This window comes from Ovis canadensis, chromosome 3, assembly GCF_042477335.2.
Source record: "Ovis canadensis isolate MfBH-ARS-UI-01 breed Bighorn chromosome 3, ARS-UI_OviCan_v2, whole genome shotgun sequence".
NCBI lineage: Eukaryota > Metazoa > Chordata > Mammalia > Artiodactyla > Bovidae > Ovis > Ovis canadensis.
The window spans coordinates 218,187,531-218,197,334 of record NC_091247.1 but is presented as its reverse complement, the minus strand read 5'-3'; positions in this window follow the sequence as shown (position 1 = coordinate 218,197,334).

Here is a 9,804-nt window from a genome sequence, read left to right as displayed (position 1 = left end):
ACCCACTCGGGTGAGCTGCTTCTGCTCCAGAGGCCTCTGAGGCCATCTGGGCTCCAAAGCTTCCTGAGGGCTCAGCTCCTGGGGAAATGGCATCCAGTTCAAGTTCACTGTCTGCCCGGTCTCATTCTCTGGCTTTCTCACAGTCGTGTCCCCAAGAGTCCTTCCCATTGACGCTGGGCTGTCCATCTCTATGCACAGCCTGTTTCCCAGAAATCCATTCTGAGATAGAGGGTCAGTGAGAAAGAAAAGGTGGTGGGCTGGGCAAGGGAGAGGCTGTGAACCCCCAGCACTGCACTTGGGGTGAAGGCTGAGCCTGTGGTGGGAGAGAAGACAGAGCAGATGGAATATGAGGGCCTCTCCCTGACCTTTTCACAACCTCTGAGGAGGACCTTGACCTCTGGGGAGCACCTTGACCTCTGGGGAGGACATTGACCTCTGGGGAGCACCTTAACTTCTAATGAAGTGACATAGATGTGCCAGAGAAGGGAACGGTAAAGAAAAAGCCCTGAGAAATGGGTGGGAGGAGATGTAGAAGGTAGTTTCAAGACGGTGGAGGAGAGAAGAGGGAGGAGGCTTGAGCAGAGAAGAGGCTGTGGGGGTGAGGAGCAGGAGAGGTGCGTGCTCGTGGAAGTTAGTGTTGCTGAAACAGTAATTGGAAAAGAGAGGGCTGGAAAATGTTCCAGAGGGACCTTTTAGCAATATGAGAGGGCCAGTGACAAATGTCCGCTTTCCAGCACTGTCCCTGGCAACATTAACATCGAAGAGTAGTGAACCCATGGAAATGTGATACGTAATTTTAAATTTCCCAGTAGCCTCATTAAAAAAAAAAAGCAAAACAAGAAACAGGTGAAATGACTTTTCATAATACATCTTGTTTAACACAGTATATCTAGACTGTGATGGCTTCAGGACGCATCAATATGAAAAGTTATTAGAGAGGTATTTTAGATTTTCTTGCTACTGAGTTTTCCAACCCTGGTGTGCATTGTACTCTCATAGCACCTCTGAGTTCAGATGCTCCCTTTTCATAGGAAATGTCCGCTCTGCATTCAGATTTCATAAAATTTAAGATTGAGAAAATAGATTTATAAACCTAAGTTGCTCGACACACACGCTTTCCAAAAACCAAATCGAATGACCAATTTTTCATTTTTACTGATTTATTTTTTGGTCACCCTGCGTGGCATGCGGGATGTTAGTTCCCATACCAGGGATCGAACCTGCGTCCCTACAGAGGAATTGCAGTCTTAACCACTGGACTGCCAGGGAAGTCCCTCAAATGGTCAGTTTTTACATTTATTTAGGTTAATTAAATTAACTGGAATAAAACATTTAGTGCTTCAGTTGCACTTAGCACATTTCAAGTGTTCAGGAACCACACGTGGCCTGTGTTCCCATATCAGGCTCATAGCCATGAAGTCCTAGACTTTGGTTTTTGCTTTGTCCCTAGCTTCTTTGAATGGAGAAGGCGATGGTAAGCCACTCCAGCACTCTTGCCTGGAGAATCCCATGGGCGGAGGAGCCTGGTGGGCTGCAGTCCATGGGGTCGTGAAGAGTCAGACACAACTGAGTGACTTCACCTTCACTTTTCACTTTCATGCATTGGAGAAGGCAATGGCAACCCACTCCAGCACTCTTGCCTGGAAAATCCCATGGGCGGAGGAGCCTGGTGGGCTGCAGTCCATGGGGTCGCTAAGAGTCGGACACGACTGAGCGAATTCACCTTCACTTTTCACTTTCCTGCATTGGAGAAGGCAATGGCAACCCACTCCAGTGTTCTTGTCTGGAGAATCCCAGGGATAGCGGAGCCTGGTGGGCTGCCGTCTTTGGGGTCGCACAGAGTCGGACATGACTGAAGCGACTTAGCAGCAGCAGCAGCAGCAGCAGCAGCAGCAGCAGCAGCAGCAGCAGCAGCAGCAGCACCTTCTTTGAAAGAATGGATCCCCAGCCCCCTCCAGGTGCTGCTCCACCAACAAGAACCTGATCCGTTCCGTTCGGTTTCGCAGGACACACTTGGAGAAGATGACAGAGGGGCTGGGGATCCAGCCCCTGTGGGGAAGGGAACTGGGGGTCGACTTGGACCACCTTGGTGAGGAGAGGCAAGTGAGATGTGAGCTGGACGTAATCCATTCCCATCCTCCTGTGTTCATGTGTAGAAGGCCGTGGTTTCCAGTCAAGCTTGCTCCTCCAAAGGCTCTCTTTATGCAGGCCAGGACTCCCTTTTGTAGCTCCCCACACCGGCCCCCCGAGCTCTGAGCACTGAGTCACAGACGCCTGGGCTTGGCTGCTGGGTCCCGGCCTTGGCTCCTGGCTCTGAAAAATGGGAAGAATAGCCCTTCATTTGAGCTTCCCTGGTGGCTTAGTGGTAAAGAGCCTGCCTATCCATGCGTGAGGCCTGGGTTTGACCCTGGGTCAGGAAGATCCCCTGAAGAAGGGAGTGGCTACTTACTCTAGTATTTTTGCCTGGGAAATCCCATGGACAGAAGAGCTTGGTGGGCTACAGTCTACAAGGTTGCATAGAGTCAGACACAAGTGAGCAACTAAACTATAACAACAAAGTCCTTCATTTGAGGAAAAACCAGGAGGGGCTGGTGAAACCCCCAGTAGGAAGCTACAGTGAAGGAGGAGTTTCAGTCCCTGATTAGAGATCTGTGCTCCTCATCCTGGCCTTCCCTGGTGGCACTAGTGGTAAAGAATCCGCCTGCCAGCTCAGGAGACACAGGAGACATGGGTGGACCCCTGGGTCAGGAAGATCTCCTGGAGGAGGTCATGGCTGCCCACTCCAGTATTCTTGCCTGGCGAGTCCCACGGACAGGGTAGCCTGGCAAGCTACAGTCCGTGGGGTTGCAAAGAGTCGGACACGACTGCAGCACGCACGCACCTCGTCCAGGCCTGCAGGGCACTCTCTGCCCCTGGCTGGAGACCGGCAGCTTCTGCTTCCAGTCTGCACTCGGCACTGTTTGCTGCCTTAGGTCTGAGCGAGATCCATCACGGAGTGCTGGGGGGTGGGAGTCATTGAGACTCCTTTAGAGACCTAAAAATGATAATGCCATTTAGACTTCTTTCCTTAGAGCTAAAATGACCATCACCTGTTGCTTGGAGGTACAGAGTAGGTCTTGTGGGGTCCCCTTCATGCCAGCATGGGGCTTGATATCCTTGTTTCCTGGCAATGGTATCTATGTCCACTCCTAGAGATGGAGTCACAGAAAATACCTTATTATTTGGGTGGATGTTTACACACACACACACACACACACGCACGCACACACACGCACACACACACACACACATGCACACACACACTAAACAGCATGATCTGATGTTACTGGCATCCCCGCCCCAGGACATTTGGTGTATCAGCCTAGCGTTCAGGGTGGACCCTGAGCCATCACAGGTCAGAAAGTGTAAAACCTGGCTTTCTCCATCCTCCAGGACAAGCCTGCCTTCCCAAACAATTTGCAGTCAGCACCCAGGAGGGTTGCAAGGAAATGAAGTTTCCCTTGACAACCTCTCCTCCTGCTCCCTGACATGCCTGCTGGTTAAACCGCAGTCCTGATGTGGTCCCGATAAGAACTCTTTGTGTAGACTCTGCGAGCCCTTTTCAGGAAGAATGGCCATGTTCCTGCAGGTGGACTCAACCAGGTAGAAAGCACTCCCCTCATGTGTACAGCCTTTAGCTTGTGTGACAGCCTGGCCCCTCATCTTTATTTAAAATCAGGAGAAACTCTTCTTAAGACTCTCTCTACCCCTAGGGTGCGGGAACTGGTCTTGGTTTCTTCACGTGACAAATTGCGTTAAGTAGCCTCTGGTGAGCCTCTTCCAAAGGGACAGGGGAATGACAAGATATTAAATATTGATCAGCTTGACTTCAGCCTGCGTTTAACTGTGAGCTTAATGACTAAGCTACTCTTTTTTGCAGCAACTCCTGATGCTTAATAGGAGGTAGTAACAAAATGATTGTGGCACCAAACCTCATGATCTCAGGGGTAATTCCCAGGACAGAAATGTTCCATCAGGAGTAGGAGTTTTTCAACGGTTGCGAGGCACACTTTCAATGATGCCAAGAGCATTAATTGCACTAACGAGTACTTGAAATAATTATTGATTTTCATTAACAGTGTCAGAAGCATTGCTTAGACCGCTTGCCATGCTCTTGGCATTCTTCGCGAAGGGCTTTACTGCCTGCTTCTTTTCCAGAAGAATATTATTTAAGGCAAAACACAGAAAAACGTGTCTAGGGTTCAGAAAACATAAGGACTGACAGCTGAGCAAATAACACCAGTGACATGTGAAGTGACACAGACTATTTGCAGCTGGATGTTTTTAGTATGCATAGCGCATGATGCTAACCCTCTTTCCTCCTTATTTAGAAGTTCTCCAGAGCTTGCTTTTATAATGGAGACATAGGATCTCCCAGCGTCAAAGGCCATATGCCAGGGAGGAGGAGAAACCTTTGGATAAACATGACAAATATTCCCGGAGCATTTATGTCATTTAAGATTAATCTTTTTGGAAAAGATTTTTAAAATATTTTTAAAATTATAAGATCTGTGTATGCTGATTGTAAAAATTCAATTAATATAAGATACTAAAGAAAGCAAAATCACTTGAAATCTTAGCCATCACGGGGAATCACTAGATTATTATGTCAGTACCCTTTCCCGTGTGTGTGTGTGTGTGTGTGTGTGTGTGCGCGCATGTTCACGTGTGCCCACTTGTGTGTGTGTGATTGTAATCTGATTATTTCTCTTTCTGCTTCTTTTTTTAAAAAATATTTATTATGTATGTGGCTCTGCCAGGTCTTAGTTGCAGCCTGTGGGGTCTAGTTCCCTGATCAGGGATCAAACCTGGGCTCCTTGCGCTGGGAGCATAGAGGCTTAGCCACTGGACCATGAGGGGAATCCTTATTTCTTTAAAAAATATGTTCTAGTCACTGTTTTATATCAGTGAAATTAAGAATATATTGCATCACCTTTGATGTAATATATGAATATACCATAATTTACTTAACCAGTCTTCTGTTGATGAATATTTAGAATGTTTTTAATTAAAAAATTTCACAGTGTGGTTGTGAAACATTTTTTCACATATATTTTGGTCTGCTGCTGCTACTGCTAAGTCGCTTCAGTCGTGTCCAACTCTGTGTGACCCCGTAGATGGCAGCCCACCAGGCTCCCCTGTCCCTGGGATTCTCTGGGCAAGAACACTGGAGTGGGTTGCCATTTCCTTCTCCAATGCTCGCATGCGTGCTAAGTTGCTTCAGTCGTGTCTGACTCTATGCAACCCCATAGACAGCAGCCCACCAGGTTCCTCCATCCGCAGGATTCTCTAGGCAAGAATACTGTAGTGGGTTGCCATTTCCTTCTCCAATATTTTGGCCTACTTATTAAATGGAATTAATGGAAATGGAATTGAAGGAAATACCAGTTCTCGTGAATACGCGTGTATTGAATGTGGCGCTTCCCAGGTACCACTACTGGTAAAGAATCAGCTGGTCAATGCAGGAGATGCAAGAGATGTGGGCTCAATCCCTGGGTCGGGCAGATCCCCTAGAGTAGGAAGTGGCAACCGGCCTGGGAAATCCCATGAACAGAGGAGCCTGGCAGGCTACAGTTCATGGAGTCACAAAGAGCTGGACACGACTGAGTGACTGAGCACACAGGTACCGCATGTCTATATAATATATAGAATATAATCCATGGAAAATGCTAGAAGGATATCTCTAAACTTAATATAGTCACTACTTTTTGAGAAGGGACTGGCATTGAGGATATAGTCAAACAGGAATTGACCAAATCCATAATGTTTTTGGTTTTCACAAGAAGAAAATATCCATGTAACTTAACATTGCTAAAAATTAACAACAACAACAACAAACAGCGCAAGATAAAGTAGTTGTCAGCTGAAAATCACACACCACTGGAAATAAAACTCTTCATTTTCTGCTACTGAAAAAAATTAAAGGTTTAAAACAAGAATAGAAATGGGATATATAAATTGTAAACTGTTAAAAGAGAGAAGGGAAACACAACAACTAAAACGTGATTAATCGAACAAAAGTAAGAAATGAAAAAAAGAAGAGAAACAATAGGAAAGCACTGTGAATAGAAAATACAAGTTTATGGACAAAATACATCCTTGTATTCCAGTGCTCACGATCTGTGTGCTTTGGTTAAAGTGTCCATTAAAAGGTTGTGCCTCTCATATTGGGTAACAAAACAAAATCCAGGTATATGTTGTTTAAATGGGGATACAAGAGTATAAGACAGAAAGTTGCAGAGGGAAGAAATGGAACCTCTAACCATGGGAAACAGGTGTGCCGTTATTAACGTACGATAGAATGGAATTTGAAGCCAAAAGAATTAATGGTCCGAGAAGAGGGTTTTGTTCTGCTTTGGTCTTATGTACTCATAAATCTTTGTGCACAGTTTCAAAATGTATAAGGTAAAAAGGACATAAAGGGAGCATTTTGACTTAAGAGATTTTACATTCTTTTTTTTTAATTAAAAAATTTAAATTGAAGTGTAGTTGATGCATATTATATAAGTTACAGGTATAATACAGTGATTCACAATGTTTAAAGGTTATACTCCATTTATGCTTATTATAAAATATTGGCTATATTCCCCATGTTATGCAGTATTTCCTTGTGGCTTATTTTCTACTTAGTAGTTTGTGCCTCTTAACCCCCTACCCCTCTATTGCCCCTCCCCTTTCCCCTCCCCCCTGGTAACCACTGGTTTGTTCTCTATATCTGTGAGTCTGCCTTTTTTGTGTTATATTCACGAATTTGTTGTAGTTTTTAAATTCCACATATCAGTAACATTGTACAGTATTTGTCTTTTTCCTTCTGATTTCTTTCTTTTTTTTTCTTCTGATTTATTTCACTTAGCATAACGCCCTCCAAGTCCATCCATGATGCTGACTTGGAGACAAATTTTCATTCTTTTTTTATGTCTGAATAGTATTCCGTTATATATAAGATTTGACCCTAGGTGCCAAAAGGGGTTGGGGACTGCTGACTTAGTATGATCATCTCTAGGTCCATGCAATTTTCTGAAAATAGCATTAATCTTGTACTTCTAATTACCTCATGCCCATTGGAAAATACATTAATCCCTTGATTATCTGGCCCAGCACTTAGAAAGAGTCATGGATGATACAAAGAAGCTTGTCCTTCATTTAATGCTTTGCTGGTGCTGTCTTGAAATTCTCTGTAATTTTCTAACAGGAGGCCCCAATTTTCATTTTGCATTACTGATCCTGAACATGGGCTTCTGTTCGGCAGAGCCGGGCCCTGGGTATCTCTGCAAACTACTCATTTCCCACTCAAGTTAAAGATGCAGGCTTGTGGAATCTCACCGATCCCAAAGAAAGTGCCATCATGTGTCTTCAGACTAATCTTATCTTTTCTGCAGGGTTTGAGGTGGGGGGGGGCATTGAATTGAGAGGAAATAAAAGGAACAGAGCCACATCCTTGATTTTCTTTCATGAGCTGCTTTCCCTCGCCCTCCTTCCCCCTCCTTTACTCATCCCCTCCCCACATCCAGCCACATCACAGCCTGCAGTCAGGATGTCCACAAAGCTTGCTCTTTCCTCTCACATCTGCACAAGGCTCTCCCTATCCTGTCTGCTCAGGAAGCTCCTACTCGGTCTTCAGAGTTGTTTGCATTCTCACCTCCTTCAGGAAGTCCTCCTTGACCTTTCCAGGTAGAACTGCGTGTCTTGTCTGTTTGATCTGAGGTCTCCAGTACGAGTTGAGTCAGGGAGCTAGAATTCTTTTCTTTACACCTCTTTCCTGGTAGACTAAAGGTTTCCAACCTTTGTGTATGTGTGTGTTTCCTCATTAGTGTGTGTGGCACCCTGTGGCATTAAAATACTAAAAACATATTAAACAAGTCGAGAATAATTATAGCACAGTCACTGCTGCAGTGTAACTGGGTCCCACAGCGACTATAAAAGCTCCCACTCTATCTATCACTTGGTTCCCTTTAATACTGGTTGCTGCTCTGAATATGAGCTCTTGTGTATTTTAAGCATTATGGTTTCTTATGTTCCAATAAACACCATGCTGGCTTGAGTTGGCAGCTCTTACCTTCTCAGAGCTGGCTTACTCCTCCCTCCACTGTCGCAGGACTTTCTGGGTCTGTTTTCCATTTGAAAGACATCATTAACCTGCGAATCCCATGGGAGCAGAAACATCTGCTCGACACTGACTGTAAGTTGTCAGCCTATCATGACCTTCCAGCTCAGAGACAAGATTGCTTGCTGCATCAGGGTGCTCAGATGAAGGGACAGAGGGGGACCAGTGGCCGGCCCTATCTGTCCGCCAGACTACATTGGCCTAGAGGGGGTCCCTCTTCCTAGTTTGTGTAAAAGGTGCCATTTGGACTAATGGGTGCTCTAGCTCAGGACACCCCAGGATGCTACAGTCGGTCAGCTGGAAATTGCTGGAGAGTGAGGACTAGGTTCCATTCATCTTTATTTCTCTAGCTCTGAGCACAGCTGGACAGTAATAGACCTCGATACCTGTGGGATAAATTATGAAACCAGCCGGAGGCTCTGCTGACAGCATAGATCATGATTTGGGCCCAATCTAAAATGTGGTTAATGTAAATTTCCCAGATCCGGTCTGCTGGGGGCAGTGGCTCTTAAGCCATCACTCAGGTGATGCGGTCAGTTTCAGCAGCACAGCCCTGGGCAGACTTGGCAAAGGCGTCTTTGGGGAGTCTGTGCCTGGGGTCTGGCCCTGCCAGAGGCTGGGGGGCCTGGCTGGGGGTAGGGCTCTTCTGTGATGCTCTCTGCTGCTCTGCTCCCTGGCTGGCCTGGGAGTCTGCCTGCCAGTCTGCTGTTGGGCCGCCAAGGCCGTCTGTGCAGCAGAGTCAATTCTGGGGGTTCATGTGGGGACTCCAGGGGCTGTGTGCTTCCTCGCGTACACCTGGTGGACTCGTGGCTGGGATTCCTGGTTTTCATCTATGCTACCCAGGTCCAATTCCTGGACAAGAAACTAAGCTCTTTCTTCAAGACTGCTCACTGCTGTCCTTCCGAGAACACTTTGATATGTGGTGCTGGTTCTGAGGATTATTTGCTTGCTTCAGGGTCCCAGAGCTTGGAGGGCTTGGGGAGGGCATGGAGGATAATGGGGGTAAGAGAGTGAATTCCTGGGCAAATATTTGCTTGAAGAGAGAGTGAGGAGAATGAGGCGGGAGAGCCATGGAAAGGTGTCATATCCATGGTGGCCCTTGGTCATCATAAAGGCACCAGGGATTTGTTCTCTGATCCTTACAACCTAAAGGAGTCTCCCCCACCCTAATCTCTTCTCTGTCCTTTTCTTTTCTAGTCCTTATTACAAGTTATAACTGTCTATGTATTTCTGTGTTTTTCCTTGTTTAGTGTCTGTGCAGACCATTAGATGCCGAGGTCCATGAAAGCAGGGGACATACAGATTGTTTGTTTCCTTCAAGACCCAGCAGTGTCTGGCTATGTACAGCAGATTCTCAACACATGTTTGATGAGAGAATGAACAAGAATTTATGTTTGTTTTAAATATTCATGAGTCAGGTTTGGACAGTAATATGAACTGAAATGCCATGGCCCGTGGAAGAGCTGCAGCTTGTCTCTGAGTACTGGTCGTCCCATGCATGCTGATTTTGTTAAGATTTTTTTTTTTTTAATGTGGATCTGTTTTAAAGTCTTTATTGAATTTGTTACAACATTCCTTTTTTTATGTTTTGAATTTTTGGCCTGGAGGCCAAATGTGAAATCTTAGCTCCCCAACCAGGGATGGAGCCTGCACCCATGGCA